Source organism: Sciurus carolinensis, chromosome 5 (assembly GCF_902686445.1).
Source record: "Sciurus carolinensis chromosome 5, mSciCar1.2, whole genome shotgun sequence".
NCBI lineage: Eukaryota > Metazoa > Chordata > Mammalia > Rodentia > Sciuridae > Sciurus > Sciurus carolinensis.
The window spans coordinates 147,182,377-147,197,379 of record NC_062217.1 but is presented as its reverse complement, the minus strand read 5'-3'; the positions used below and the strand labels follow the sequence as shown (position 1 = coordinate 147,197,379).

The 15,003-nt window shown below is 38.0% G+C and overlaps 1 protein-coding gene across 3 annotated transcripts in view; it reads left to right on the top strand.

The window, feature by feature from the left end:
• Hpse2 (heparanase 2 (inactive)) overlaps nt 1-15,003 on the top strand; it is a 799,708-nt gene that overhangs the window by 730,821 nt on the left and 53,884 nt on the right. The window lies entirely within an intron of this gene.

Sequence of the window (15,003 nt, the reverse complement as noted above, 5' to 3'; positions counted from 1 at the left end):
AGCTATCAGGTCACGGATATTGATTTGGGAGTCAGAAGCAGAACTGACTGTAGGAATAGATGATATTGCTGAGAAGTAGATCAGTAGAAGCAGATCGAGGACACCTTGAGGAAAAAACCACAGATAAGAGAGAGAGCAGAGAAGTAAGAAGAGACTCCCAACAGTTGAAAAGAAGAGAGTTTCCGAAAGGAGGAGGTTGCTGGTCAGTATTCTGTTAAAGGTAGAGCTAGGGAAGAAGAGTGTTCTAGAAAAGCCCTCACATTTGGTAGTGAACAGTTCACCAGTGATGAGAAAGAACGCTTGTATCAGATGGACTAGATGCAAACTAGTGGGTAGGTGATTTCAAAAGGAGGTGAACATTGTAGATATTTTTTTCAAGAGTTGTGTCAGTTATTGTAGGCAGAGCCACAGGACAATAGCAGGAATGAGAAAGCAGGTTTTTTAAATAGAATTTTCAAGTAGTGAGAGAATAGACTTAATGGAAATAAGTCACGGTATAATATGCAGATAATTAGAAGAGTCAACCTATGAATGAGACCAGAGGAAAGAGGACCCTTAACAAGTAAGTTATTTCTCTTCATTCTCGGCAATGAAAGGATAATAAAAATATCTATTATCATTAGTGTAAATGATAATTTTACACAATTTTGTTAAGTATCTGGAACTATTCCAAGTAGTTTAAATGTATTTAATATTATCAACAACTCTGTAAGGTAAAAAGTTTCCTAAATTTACAGATGAAAAACAGGCTCAGAGTTCCAAACAACTTGCCCAGGAACTCAAAGGCAGTAAGATGTACATAAACAGGTTTTAATTCCAAGTAACTTGATTTCAGTGTACATACTGATAAATATTTTGAGGTTGCTAGCATGAAAGTTTAGGATACTCATATCAGATGGTCTAAAACTCTGTAGGAAAATAAAATTTGAGAGCGTCTGCTGTATGTGGGCAAAAAAAGAGGCTCTGTGAAAACAGGGATGATTTGGGAATCTGCTCTGTGAGAAACTCAATAGCAACTACTAAAAGATGAATCAGAAGATTGAATCTGTGGATCTTGCCTGCCATGGTGAGAGAAATGAGAGCATCATGGTACAGTTAATGTGCTGATTTTTCTTGACCCTTTCAAAATAAATAGATGCCTAAGCACTTACATATAGAATTAAGGGTAGGGGAACAGACCTGGCATCTCAGCTTCCCTGTATATTCAACTGGGATCCCTACCATGGTATGACTATGCCAAAGGAGTTCTTGTTCCCCTTTCCTGAAGGTTGAAAATAATAAGTATCCATCTCTGATTCTCTGACATTATACAAGGAAGTAGAAGAGAAAGGAACTTTGACAACCCATCATTAACAATATACTTTTCTCTAACACTAATCACTAAGTTATCAGAAAATCAAGATTATAGCCAAAGTTTGATAAGAGTGATTAGAATTAAATAATATATTATTTTTCTCTGTAAACATAGGATTTTGTCCTCTTATTAAATATATAACTGTTCTTATAGTAGTTACTTACATCCACTGTACCCTTATGAGATAACAACTTTGGAAGACAAGGCTATGTGTTGTTCATATCTTTATTTCCAATACCCAGGACAATGCCTAGAATCTCAGAAGTTTATAAGTCTTTAAATTGAATTCCTGTGGGGGAGAAAGACCTCTTGCCTAACTTCTTGGGAATTGTGCATAATTTGGATAATTCCAAATTTAAGTGAATGCTCATACATAGACAAATCAATTTCAGTATCTTCACTTTGGTTTTATTTTAGTAATTTGTGGAGACAGTTGCAGTGTTTTAGTAAATATAATGACTTCTATATAATTCAGATTTTGACTTATGCAGCACATTTCAGAGTAGCAAACTTCAGCTTTGAAAAACTGAATTTGAACAATTAAACACCTAGTGTCGCACTATAAGGAAATCCTAAAGTGAAAGCATTTTAAATTGTAATCGAAAATTGGAAAACTACTTCTCCAACTACATAGATTCTAATACCCATGCTAAATTATTACATTAATATACTGTGCTTTTTAATTATGTGAAAGGAAACTAATGAATAATTCTTTATTTAATGAGTCATCTGAATTCTAAATAAAGACTATTCCTTAAAAAACAGTGATTTCTCTTCCTCACATTATACTTCTTTCTCCTTTTTAATTTGATACAGTTTATATTATAGTCCTTAAGTTCATATAACCTTAAATTTAATTATCCTGATATTTCCTTTTTGCATCTTGAATCCAATTATATCATGGTGCATGCATGTGAAATGACTATGTATTTCAAACTTGCTGTTTCCTAACTGAATTATAAGTCTTAATATGCTGGGAATTAGTTGCTTTTGTTAACTTAATTTTCTTGCTGTTTAACTTTTCCTCCATCTTGCAAACTGTATTTTCAGAGAGCAGACATTATCTATTTAAGTTATTTATGTGCTTTTGAAAGAGTTTATGTTTTTTATCTTTGGTTTATTGCTCCAAGACCTTTTGGATTCTTTTGTCTATTCATGTAGTCTTTTTAAAAATGATTCTTTTGCTTTGTTCATATGCTCTTCATTTTCTCAAAAATGTGTTTAAGGCACACTTGTAAGTGGTTTTAGAGAATGGTCAGGCCAACCATAATTGCATTTGGCCTACTACATCTTTACGGTCCAGTGATGGTCAAGGTCATAAGCCCTTTACCACATGGGCCAATTTATGTCACACCATTTACAGATGACAGACTTTGCTTATGACCTTGTTCAAAACTCACACAAATGTATATTTTTATGCACCAGAGAAAGAAGGAGAAAACACATGTATGAATAAATTCAAATCCAAACCCACTGATTAAAAAAAGAATAGTTTGATGTATGTGCTGTGCCACTGATGACTTAAGCAAGCAACAAATTTATTCATTTATTCAAAACAAATATTGACTTCCTCCTATGTTGCTGGCACTTTTTTAGTTATTGGGGACACATACTAAACAGAAGAAACTATTCTAGCCCTCATGGAATTTTTATTATTGTAGACCTCTTTACCCTCATCATACATAATTAACATACTAAGATATTAGTAGGTTACATAGAAATAGATACTAAAGATTAAAAAAAAAATCAAGTAGTGTGGTTAGGAAATATTTGAGAAAAAGGGAACTATTTCAGCACGGTGGCTAGGGAAGACATCTGTGAACACAGCTTTGGACACCTGCTCTGTGCCCCAGATCCAGTAGAAGGAAAAGGCAGACACAGTTCCTTCCTCCAGAAAACTCACAGCCGAGTCGGGAAAACAGATAGTGAACAAGCAGTTACAAGTCCAATGATTGTCCTAAAAAGGGGGGAGTGTAGTAAAAGCAGGTATTACAAGGAGTGCTAAACCTAGGGTTTGGGAAAATCTCCCTGAAGAAGCAACTTTTAAAATGAGGCCTAGCTGATGTTGTGTTAGCAAGGTGAAAATGAGGGACAGCATTTTGGGTGACTCAGTTGGGTTATTTCCTGAAGCCAAGTCAAAGGTATAGCATCAGAGAATTCAGGGAATTCCTAGACATCACTCTTCCCAAAGGACCCATTTTATGTATGGAAAAATCAAGCCTAGGAAGAGTAAATGCTTCACCTAAGTTACACAATGAGTTAGGGACAGGATTAGTACTAGAACATCAACCCCTAGAAGAAAAGCTCCGTAACGTGGGGATTTTTATCTGTTCTCTTCACTGCCATTTTCTTAGTGCCTTAAAGAGTAAATATTTAGTGAATCAAATAATAAATGAGTTTCCTGACTGGCTTCTTAGTGTTTTTTTTTTTTATTTCTTTTCTTCACTCTGTCATAAAGCTCATATATATCATGAAGTGTACTAGACCCTCAGGGCCGAGTGTGCTGTGTGAGATTAAACAGATACACTCCCTGTGCTCTCTACTGTACTAGAGCAGTGAGTCTCCAACCTTTTGGTCTTAGGTCGCTTTTATACTTTGTTGAGGTATAATAATAAGAATTACCAGAGAAACCAAAGATATGGCAATGTTTATCTTAGAAAAAATATTTAAAACAATTTTTAAATATTTATGTATGAACTCATTCAAAAATAACAATAAACCCATTACATGTTAACATATATAATACATCTTATGAAAAATAACTATATTTTCAAAAATAAAAAATAGTGAAAAGAGAGACATTGTTTTACATTTTTGTAAATCTCTTTAGTGTCTGGCTTAACAGATAACAGCTGAATTCTCATCTGCTTCTGTATTCAATTTGTTGCAATGTGTTGTTTTGTTTAATAATATGAAGAAAATCTGTACTTACACAGATCTGTACCTGGAAAAGGGAGGAGTACTTAATAGTCCATTCAGATATTCTTGTTTGATACTACACCAAAACTCAGTCGTGATTTTTTTTTTGAAAAATTAATTGCAATCTGAAATCCAAACCCTAACAATGCACTTTCAATACTCATAGTTTAAAATCCACTGGTTCGTCTTGTCATTCAAATGGTTCTTATACCCACACGGTAACATCATTCATCAGTAATTTGGAAAATATTGGCTCAGTTAGTTATGTGGATCTTCTAAATGTTGTATAATTTCATAATAAAACATTTAAAAATGACTTTGTCAAAATCCTTCCAAATATTTTCAGAAAAAAATCATTAATTATTGGGAAGTTGTCAAATTTACAGAGAGATACAGGTTTTCCAAAGTTCTAATTTTCACTTGAAAGCTCAAATTTTTATTCTTGGCAACAACTACTCTGTTGTTTTCTTTAAAGTGACAAGCTGACTTCATTAACTTTGGAGAAAATGTCTGCCAAAATACCCAAACCTGAAAATCATAGTTCGTGAATAGTTTTTATTCATGAAAAAAAAAATGATGTTCCATGCAGAAAGCAGCTATATTTAACTTACCACTCAAATGTCGCATCAGTGTGTCTCAAGAAAACCATTGTTCTTCCGAAAGCACTAGAACACTGACATGTGCTTTTTATTTTGTCACGAGAGATAGGAAAAAGGTGTATGCTCAGAAAGTCAAAATTAAGAAAATAAAGTTTTGTTACCACTCCCTCAAGAACACTGTGAATTGACACCAGCTTTGTTGTTTCCTGCGAGTGTAGGCAGTGAAGACCATGGGAGATTAGTGCAACTGGGTGGCACCACCTCAGCCTGGGCTCCAGCAGTTCCACCCTCTGTAGCTTTTCCTCCATCAACCCAAATGCCAACAGAGTAAATGAAGCCAACAACCTCCTACAATTGCTGTGAAAATAATTTTGAGTTTAAAGAACCCTAGAAAGTGTCTTGAGGATCCCAGGGTCTGTGGACTGTCCTTTGATATCTGCTTAATTAATCTAGTTGGATCCCTAACAGCTCTTCTCTGTATCAGTAGTTCTATAAACATGAAATTGTTGGGGTTTATTCAGCAGTTACCTTTTTACTCATGTTAACATTTCAGGCTGGCCCTTAGACTACAGCTTTACCTTCTCTTATTGATATTTTCCATGTACACATCTGTATTCCTTCCTTTGTGTCATTTGCCTTGTGCAAGTCATTATTAATGTGATTTAATTAAATGTGATTTGCAGTCAACTCTTTCAGATTACTCCTCTGTATCCTTAGTTCTATTTGTCCATTCCCTTTATTTTCACTCAACCTTAAAACCCTAGAACCTTGAAACTATGAAATTGGAAAGTTTCTCTAAAGTAGAGCCGGACTTGCTATGGACAAAAAAACAGGAGATTGAATTTTGGAGATTCTGAGAGTAGTCTCCCTGTACCTCACTAGCCAGAGAAAATGGACCTGGCCTTGGTTCCATCACCATATATTCTGATTTTACTGCTATACAATGGGCTCCTTCCATTGGTATTTTTTTTCCCATTGGTATTTTTAAAACTTCTCTGTGCAGTCAGGATTGAAAACCACTGATCCACTTATGCAGAAGCCAAGGCCTAGAATGTGTAAGTGGCTTATCCCAAGTAATACAGCTGCCACTGACAGGGCAGAGCCTGAAATCTGTGTTTCATACTTTCCACTCAATGGCTTTGCTCTCATTATGCCTTTCCTTAAAGATGAAGGAAGAATGTTAAAGGGTGCAGCAAGATAATGGAAGACCAAGCTAAGAAAGATGTGCTTTGGGTGGGTAAAACCAGGAATGAGTATAGAGGTTATAAGAGGGAAAAAAAAAAAAAAAAAGAGGCATTGTTCCTAGGGCAAAGCACCAAGAAACTGAAAGAGAAAAGAAAAGAAAAAGAGAGAAAGAGAAAAGAAAAGGAAATAGGGAGGCATGAGGCAGAGTGAACCAGGAAATAAGGAAGAAAATACAGAAGAGATAAGAAAGAGGTCGGTGGGAAAGTCGAAGGAGTAGAATGCCACCCACACGCTTTTCTAATAATATGAGTAAAATGTTAAAAATAGGATCACACAAACAGCTTTCTTAACACGCCTTTTAAGGAAGAGTAAGCATCAAGCCCTACAGTTACCAGACTGTTAAATATTGTGGAGTTGATTTGTTGATAAAATGGTTTGACAAGAGAGAGCCAAAACCAGAGTTCGACTTCTTCACCACTCTCCTGAGCTTAATATTAAGCTGCCACCTGTTGCTTTCCCCCACGGAATTGCTCTGTGATTCTGGAGAACATTATTCTAGTCCTCTGGTGCTGTTACTAGATAGCCAAGCCTATCACAGGCCACCTAGGAACAATTTAAACATGATGTGTCAAAGTACTTGACAATACACATGAACCCATCTTCTGCAGCCCCATGAGTGTCCATAGTATCCCCCAAATGGTTATGCTCATGCCTCCGTTCACTCACGTCCAAGAGGAGCCTGCACACACTTTTCACTTTTTTCCATTAAGCTAAGCAAACTAGTTCTTTTTTTTTTTTTTTTTTTTTTTTTTGGCGGTACTGGGGATCGAACTCAGGGCCTTGTGCTTGCGAGGTAAGCACTCTACCAGCTGAGCTATCTCCCCAGCCCAGCAAACTAGTTCTTGAGAGATTAATGTGTCCTTTATCAGGAAACACTGATGCAAAATCAAAAACTACCTCAATTAAGCAAGACCTAGGTCAGTTCTTCTGAAGATTGACTACACATTTAGAATCATCTGGGGAACTTAAAAACATCCAATCTTCAAGCAGCATTCTAAGACCAATTAAATCATAATTTGGAGAGGATAAAGATCCATTTATCAATATTTTTAAAGCTCTCCAGATGATTCCATTGTATAATCAAGGTTAAAAACCACTGACCTAGACCTTCTTAATGAGAGATATACTTGGGGACATTACATAACTTTAGGGAATAAATAATGTGCTTTGTTTGCTCCCAGCTGCCCCAAGAAACTAATATAAAATATTCATAAACTCATTCCCATAATAATTCCAGACTCATAGGAAGATGAAGAAAGCCCAGTGGAAGAAGGGGCTAATAAGTTCTTGACTTTGAGCCCACCATTATTTCTTGTCTTTGTGCCTAACTCTCTGTCTATTCTTCATTTCCCTTTGTTAACTCTTCTTTCTCTATCCGTCCTTAAATACCAGTATTCTTCAGAATTCTTTCATAGACCTACTTTCCTTATTCTTCATATTCCTTATCCACTCACAAATCTCCAAATACCATACGTTTGTCAGTTACTCACAAATACATGTCTTGCCCATTTCTCTTCTAACCTTGCTTTCTACTGTACATATCTGATTGGGTACTTCACAGGCATATCTAATGAAAGTTCAACACCTCCATTCTCCTACCCTTCCATGCCCTTACTTTTAGTTTGAATCTCCTTAAGTGTCCATTTCTGAACAAATGGCACCACTGTCCACCCAAAGGCTTGACCTTAATGCATCCCTCTCTCTCCCTCTCCAAGCCTCATTAATTTATTTTTGCCCTTCTGCTGTGCCTCTCTTCAATCTCCTGCAGTCAAATTGATTTTCTAAGACATAGTGCTTATTAACACCTGCTTAAAACTCTTATTTCATTTCCTCTGAAATAAAATTCAGATTGTTAAAATGGTCCACAGGGACCTATGTGATTTGGCCTTTACTCACGCCTCCACCCCCATCTCTTGCCATCCTTCTTGCACTCTGTTCTCTAGCCAAACTGAATATATTCTAGTCCCTTGAATTTTTCTCTGGGTAAATTCATCATGTTAATTGCTATAATCCCAGTCCCTCCTGGGACTCTGTATCCATGGTACAGAGTCGGCACCCAGGAAGTGCTTGTAAATGTATGTGCAAGAGCGAGAGAGTGAATGTTTTCAGGCACATAAAGCCTTAGATTTTCTCCTTCCTGTTAGTAAGCAAATTCCTCAACACTAATCTACTGATTCAGATCTATAATGTTTTTCTTGCCCCACCCAACTGTTTTTCTTGTCCTTGGTGAGTAAACTTTACTCTGGATCCCTGTGCTAAACTTCACTTCCTGATGTTTCACCACCAACCTTGACCTCCTTTCCCCGCTCTCTGGTGTTCAGATTCATCTCTACTTAACTCTGCCTTAGTAGGTCAATGAGAATCAGTTCTCTATGTTGTCTCTTCCAGCACCTCCTCATTGGTTTCCACCTCACCTACTTTTTAGGTAGTTTTCTTTGGGCTCATCACCAATTCAAAACAAAACAATAAAGGAATAATTATGTCTGAAATGATTTTTCTAATGATAAACTAAGGCTATCTTTTCAGCTCTGCCTTGGCTCTAATTCTCATTGAGTGTTTGCTTTTGTAACAAATGGAACTTCTGTTGTCCATTTGTGTTGAGGCTCCATAACTGAAGTCAATGAGCATAAAGTGCCTGTACATCTTAAAGACATATTACAATTAGAGCATGCTTCCAGAACTTCCTGGATTCCCTTTTCATTTGGGTCCAAACCAGTTCTGGATCCAAATGAGAAGGAAATCCATTGCACATCTAGTACTTACATGTAAGACACAGCTGGACAGTTGATGAGAGAGAAGATGGTGTCTATTTGCAAGGAGAGCCCTGTCATCCTGACACAAGGACAGGAGGAAGGTGTCGATCTCCACATCTGGCCCAGTGACAGGCTCTTTGACCTCAGAAGCACCACAGGAGAGTATAAGAAAAGTTCTTGGGAGGCTGTGGCATGTGTTTCCTAGAGTTTGGTAGTCCAGTGCCTGGTCCTCATCTGAAAAGGCCTGAAGAAGAGGCAGGCAGAGTTCTTTCAATTGTCCCTAACAAATGAATGAAGTGAGAGTACTGTGTTATCAAGTTATAGCTCTGCTGAGGACAAAGCAAGGGTTCCTCAAGGGTTCCTTGAGCTACAGTGGAACCACACAAACAGGCGAGCTTCAGTTGTCATAAAAGAATTACACCCCAACAGAAAGAGCGTGTGAGGAATAGAGTATCAGTATAAGCCTAGAGGGGTTCAAGTGGTTGGCCACAGAGTATATTGCCTGCATAAGAGAACAGTATAGGGCTGGGAGCATAGCTCAGTGGGAGAGCACTTGCCTAACATACAGAGACTCTGGGTTTGATTCCTAAAACTGCAAAACAAAACAAAGCAGTATAACAGAGATTCCCAGAAGGAATCCACAAAAATATCCCACAAGAAAAGGATCCATGATTTGGCACAGAGTACACCAAAACCAGTCAATAAGGCATTTTTGTACCCATTTGCCTTTCTTCTTTCCTTCTGCTCCTTCTAGAATAGGTGAGGAAGAGGATTAAAGAAAACACAAACAGAAGTATGTGTCTCCTTCCCCACTACAATTTTCTGATTTTTATAAAGACTGAACTAGCCAAGATATGAATTGAATTGGATAAAAAACTAAAGTCTTGATACAAGATTGGAAGACGTTTTTATACTTGAAAATGAAACTATTCATTAATTCTGGAAAAGTTAGAAATCTGCATTGAGATAACATTAGGAATAGGGAAGCTGGTTTGAAAAGCAGTAGGTTTTGTAAAAAGAGTAAAGTTGTTTTCTGGGGATCCCCACCAAGTTGGAGCCTTTCAATAAACTGCTGCACTTATGCTCCTAACAGCTAAGAATGGGCAAGGTGTCAGCAGGGGCAGATGACCTCACATATGAAGTAAGTTATGAGGAGATAACATGCTAGATTTTTATTAAACATTCCAAGATTCATATGTCCAAATAAAAGGAATTCAGTTAAATAAATAAAAAAAGTCACTCCAGAAGACCACAGTTCTTGTATTGGTGTTGTCTTTGCTCAAAATATCTGGGAAATATCGCTTTAGGAATTGCTTTCCAAGTTCATGGCACATTCTTTGGTACCCCATCCATCACTAATCTTTATCCCTTAGCGGTGAGTTGGATTTTTTTGAAATGTCCAAAAGTTATCTGAAACTAAAATTAATGAATATAGTGGATCATTAAATCAGGAAATTTTACTTGGGATTAAAAAAAATCCAAGGTTTTGACTATGAAGTGGATTTCTTCCATGACTTTTACTGGCTCAAAATGCAGATTCAATTTAAATATCTCTTGGTAGGATAAATAGATGGTAGTTTTTAGATCTTCAGAGCAGATACCTCCATCCCTCAAGTGCCTGACCTTTGCTAGCTCTTCTATTTGCAATGCCCTGGCATTTAAAACCTTATGTCTAACCATTATTTGTGTTATTTTTCAAACTATTAATTTCTTCTTCTCCTGAAAGACTAAGTCATCTTCCAGTCTTCTTTTCTTCAGACAAAACAACAAGCACAATTGTTGGACACCAACAAAATGTCTGGTTAATTGCTCTCTGAGGACCAAGTGAAACTGTTTCACATCATTAGAAAAAAATGAAAATGGTCATTTTGAAATTCAAAATGACTATTAATGACCAACAAAATCAGTATGTTCTCCATCTGCATTTAAAGTCCCCACGAAAGGGTTCTCACATTGGCTTTCATTGTTCTGTCCAATTTTCAAATTTCCAGATCCTACCAAAGTCTGCTGGACAGCTTCCTAACTCTCTCCATCCCTCAGAGTGAGCAGTATTCACTGAGCTGTCCCAGGCCTTCTTCCCTTGCTTTGGGAAGTAGCCTTCCAATTCTTCTGCTGACCCCATTGCTGGAGTGATCTAAGAATTTCTCCCCATCTTGAATACCAATTAGAACCACCCTTGAAAAAAATCAGACCCAAATTTCATCAAAGAGTTAACTGGTGTTTGGAATCACACAGGTCTATTCAATATAAAAAACATATGTTTAAAATTGACATTTGGACCCATTTTTGCATCCATTAGATCCCAGATTTAGAAGAATTGCATGTGATTAACATTACGAAACATAAACACTGTGTTCCAGTAACTCAAAAGAAAGCCAGGAAATTTTGTATTAAGGTATTATTGTATCTTCAGAATGTCCCATTGTGACTCCCATAAATACCTCCAAAAGTCTACGTTTTATAAAATTCTGTTTTATGCTGTTTGAGCCTCAAACTGTGGTGATGCTTCTTGGCATCACAGCTGCTTAATTTGCAGTCCTAGCCCATTGGTTGAAATCTTTGTTGCCCACACTACCCTTGAATTCATCCAGCTTTGTAGCAGTCAAAGCCAAATATCAGCTGGAAAGGGTACCAGTTAAGATCCAGAGACTCATAGAATATTGGAATTAGAAGGAAACTTAGAGATCATATAGTCCCTTCAACTGAGAATATTGAGGATCAACAAAGTGGCATATCTGGTCCCAGATCCTCAGTGAATGTAAAGATAGAAAGGAATCAGAATAAACCCAGAGCATCTGCTGAAATGGAAAGAACTCAGGCCCATAAAAAAAATGAGTCTCTACCAGTCAATAAGGCCCGAAGCAATGAAGGTCAAAATAGACAGACGACAGACGTAAGGAAGCTTCTCCAGGGTCTACAGTCCATTTTCTGATTCAGAGAGCAGAGAGAGATCTGAGTAGATAGATCACAGCAACAATTGTGGAGTTAGAAAGTTGGCAAATACCCTGGAAAGTAGGGCTGCACCTTGAAGGATGTGCTCTGGTTGGCTCTACCCTGTAAAAGCTTGGAGACATACTAGTGCTCCTTTTCCCCTTTCCCTACTCCCATAGCACATACCGATGGGAAAATTAGCGTTTTCTATCCCCCAAAGCATAGACTCCTTATTCTTTCCATTTTCCTCTGTGACCACTGAAGCAGCACCCTTTTTTTTTTTTGAAGTATTCCCTAACTGCACCCTTTTTTTTGAAGTATTCCCTAATTTCTTCATGCAGAATTCACTGTTGCTATCCCTGTGCTCCCTGTACTTCCAAGTATTTGCATCTTAACACCTATTTGCTTTTGATTTTCTATGGTAGCTGCTTAGCTGTCAATAGTATAAAAACCACATAAACAGAGGGTGGGGACTGAGTTTTCCACATTTGTTTTCCCTAACTCCCACAGTATAGTGCCTGGCACTGAGCATATATTCAGTTAATACTGGAGAAATACAGGGAAGGACAAAATGGGGTGGGGAACCAAAAAGAGCAGAAGTGAATGACTGATATAGCAAGGTCCTTCACAGGGCCCAGACCCCTCCTTCAGTAACTCGCCCCACGAGATAGTCCCTCTGCTCACCCCCCAGCCTTCTCCAGGAGGTTACCTTTGGGGCAGGGGACATGATGCTGGTGAGAGGATGAGGATGCAGGGATGCTCCCCTCCCACATCTGACACTGGCAGTCCTGCCAGAGTGAGGCATGGACTGCTGCACAAACACTGCAGGGTGGGGGGCTGGAACCCTGGAGCTCTCTGAAGCAGAGACATCCCAAAAGCCACCTCTGCCTGCCTTTAGTGATTGCCAGATCTTGTCAGGCAGGGAAATCAAAGGCTTTTGGACTGAAGACTAACAAAAGGGACTGATGCTGTCCTATATGACCTCATGACACTTGCCACTTGTACTTAGAGAAAGGAAGGACAAGGTTACCCCACCAAAGTAACCGTTGTAAGCCCCAGACCCGGAAACTTGTTATAAGTACAAAGTCTCAGGATCTCTCCAGTTTAACTGAATCAGAATCTGTGGGCACAGGACCCCCAAATCTGAGTTTTAGCAAGCCCTCTAACTGATCCTTTATGCATGCTAAAGTTTGAGAGACACTAAACACTTAAGGATCAACTGTACTAAAGTAACTCTGACTGGGCTTAGTACCTCTGAGCAAGAAAAAGCACAAACCCCAGCCCACCCTCATCCCCACTTACATACACTCCTCTGTTCTGTCTATAAATATAAATGCAGCAGCCAGAGGGAAACCAAAAAGAGCCAGTGGGCACCAATTTGGGCTGCAGATTTTTCCAATCAAAGCCCTGGCACTTGGTGAGGATCCAGGAAATCTGTGCCAGAGGCACCAGGGATGACTCCAATCATCTACGCACTCTAACAGAGTATATAACTATTTATATATTAAACCCTTTTAAAATACTGTATTCTACAGTTTACTTTTTTCACTTAATATATCTTGGTTAGCTTTCTGTACCTGTGCAAATAGATCCACCTCTTACTACCCCAAGGATATGGCATGATTCACATAACTTTTCACTTATTAATAAACAATTTAGTTGTTTATATTGTTTGCTGTTAAAACAATGCAATAACAAACTTTTTTTTGTAATCATTCATTTACTTACTCAAAATATTCCTCAGTATATATTGATCTTTTACATATGACATACTATGGGCAGGGCTAGGTATACATATCTGATCCTTGCCTTGTGTAATTTATAATCTATCAGTAGAAATATATACAATAAATGAGGGAGTAAACATATAAAAGGGTCTTTTGAGAAGTGGGTCAAAATGATGGTAGAGCATTCTAGGCATGTGGAACAATAGTTGCAAATCCCCAGATGGGAAAGCACTGGGCATTTTCAGGGACCTGAAAGGAAGCCAGTGTGGTTGTAAGGTGACAGATGAGGAAAAGTAGCATGAAATGACATTGGAGAGATGCAGAGACCAATCATACAAGATCTTGTAAGTAGTTTTACTTCTATCTGAAATGCTTTGGGAAGCCACTGGGGAATTTTAATCAAAGGGGTAATATGCACTAAAGATTATTCAGCTACTCTGTGGAGAACAGACAGGAAGGGAACAAGGATAGATGTGAGGCCAAGCAGGAAACTATTTCAGTAGTCCTGTCAAGATGATGATGGATGGTTTGGACAAGACAGTCAGTTTCAAAATATATTAAGAGGAAAAACCCTAACATGCATGACAGGAATAGATTGGGGATTGAAGAAGAAAGACACAGACAACTAAGAATTGAGGGGCCTTTCACTGTCATGGGGAAATCTGGAGGGAGAAAAAGTGTAGGAGGAAAGATGACTCGGTTAACTTTGCACGTGCTAAGTTTGAGATGTGTATGGAGCCCATGCAGAATATCAAGCATGCACAGGTCTAAGCTCAAAGGAGATGTTTGGGCTGAAGATGTAAATGTGTTGGTGTATCTAAATCACAGTGAAAGTAAGAGGAGTGACAGCACAGAAGAGAAACAGGAGAAACGACAGATAGAACCTAAACGGGCTTGGAAGAAACAGCAGGTACAACTTGTTTAAGAAGAAAGAGAAGCGTACAGAGGCTACCATGCAAGGTTGGGCAATGGGCAGAAAAGGGAGCTCCCAAACCACGGCTTATGGTACTGCATAAGGCAGTCATTGGCTAAGAGGAAGAAAAATTAATGGGGAAGAGGTTTGGGGAGGAAAATAATACAAAATAATTATCTCAGAGATTAGAAGAGCAAGCTTGATGAAGCAACTAGAGAAACATCATAGGATTACTGGCAATATGGGAAGCATATTTGAAGTTTGAGACCATGTTAAAGTTTGAAATCTGTGTGCTTGATTTTGTGCTTTTCTCCAGCTACATTCAGCTACTTGAGTATAAGAAAGGAGTAAATGGATGGATAGCATTGTATTTGTGCATTTTTACAAGTCTTTAGTAAAAACATTTGAAAACGAAATTCTAAACATACTGAAAGGGTATGTACTAGTCCATTTTGTGTTGCTGTATCAAAATACCTAAGGACAGGTAGTGTTTAAATGAAGATTTATTTGACTCACAATTCCAGTGACTAGAGTTTAAACAGCCTGGCATCAGTGTTCTGGT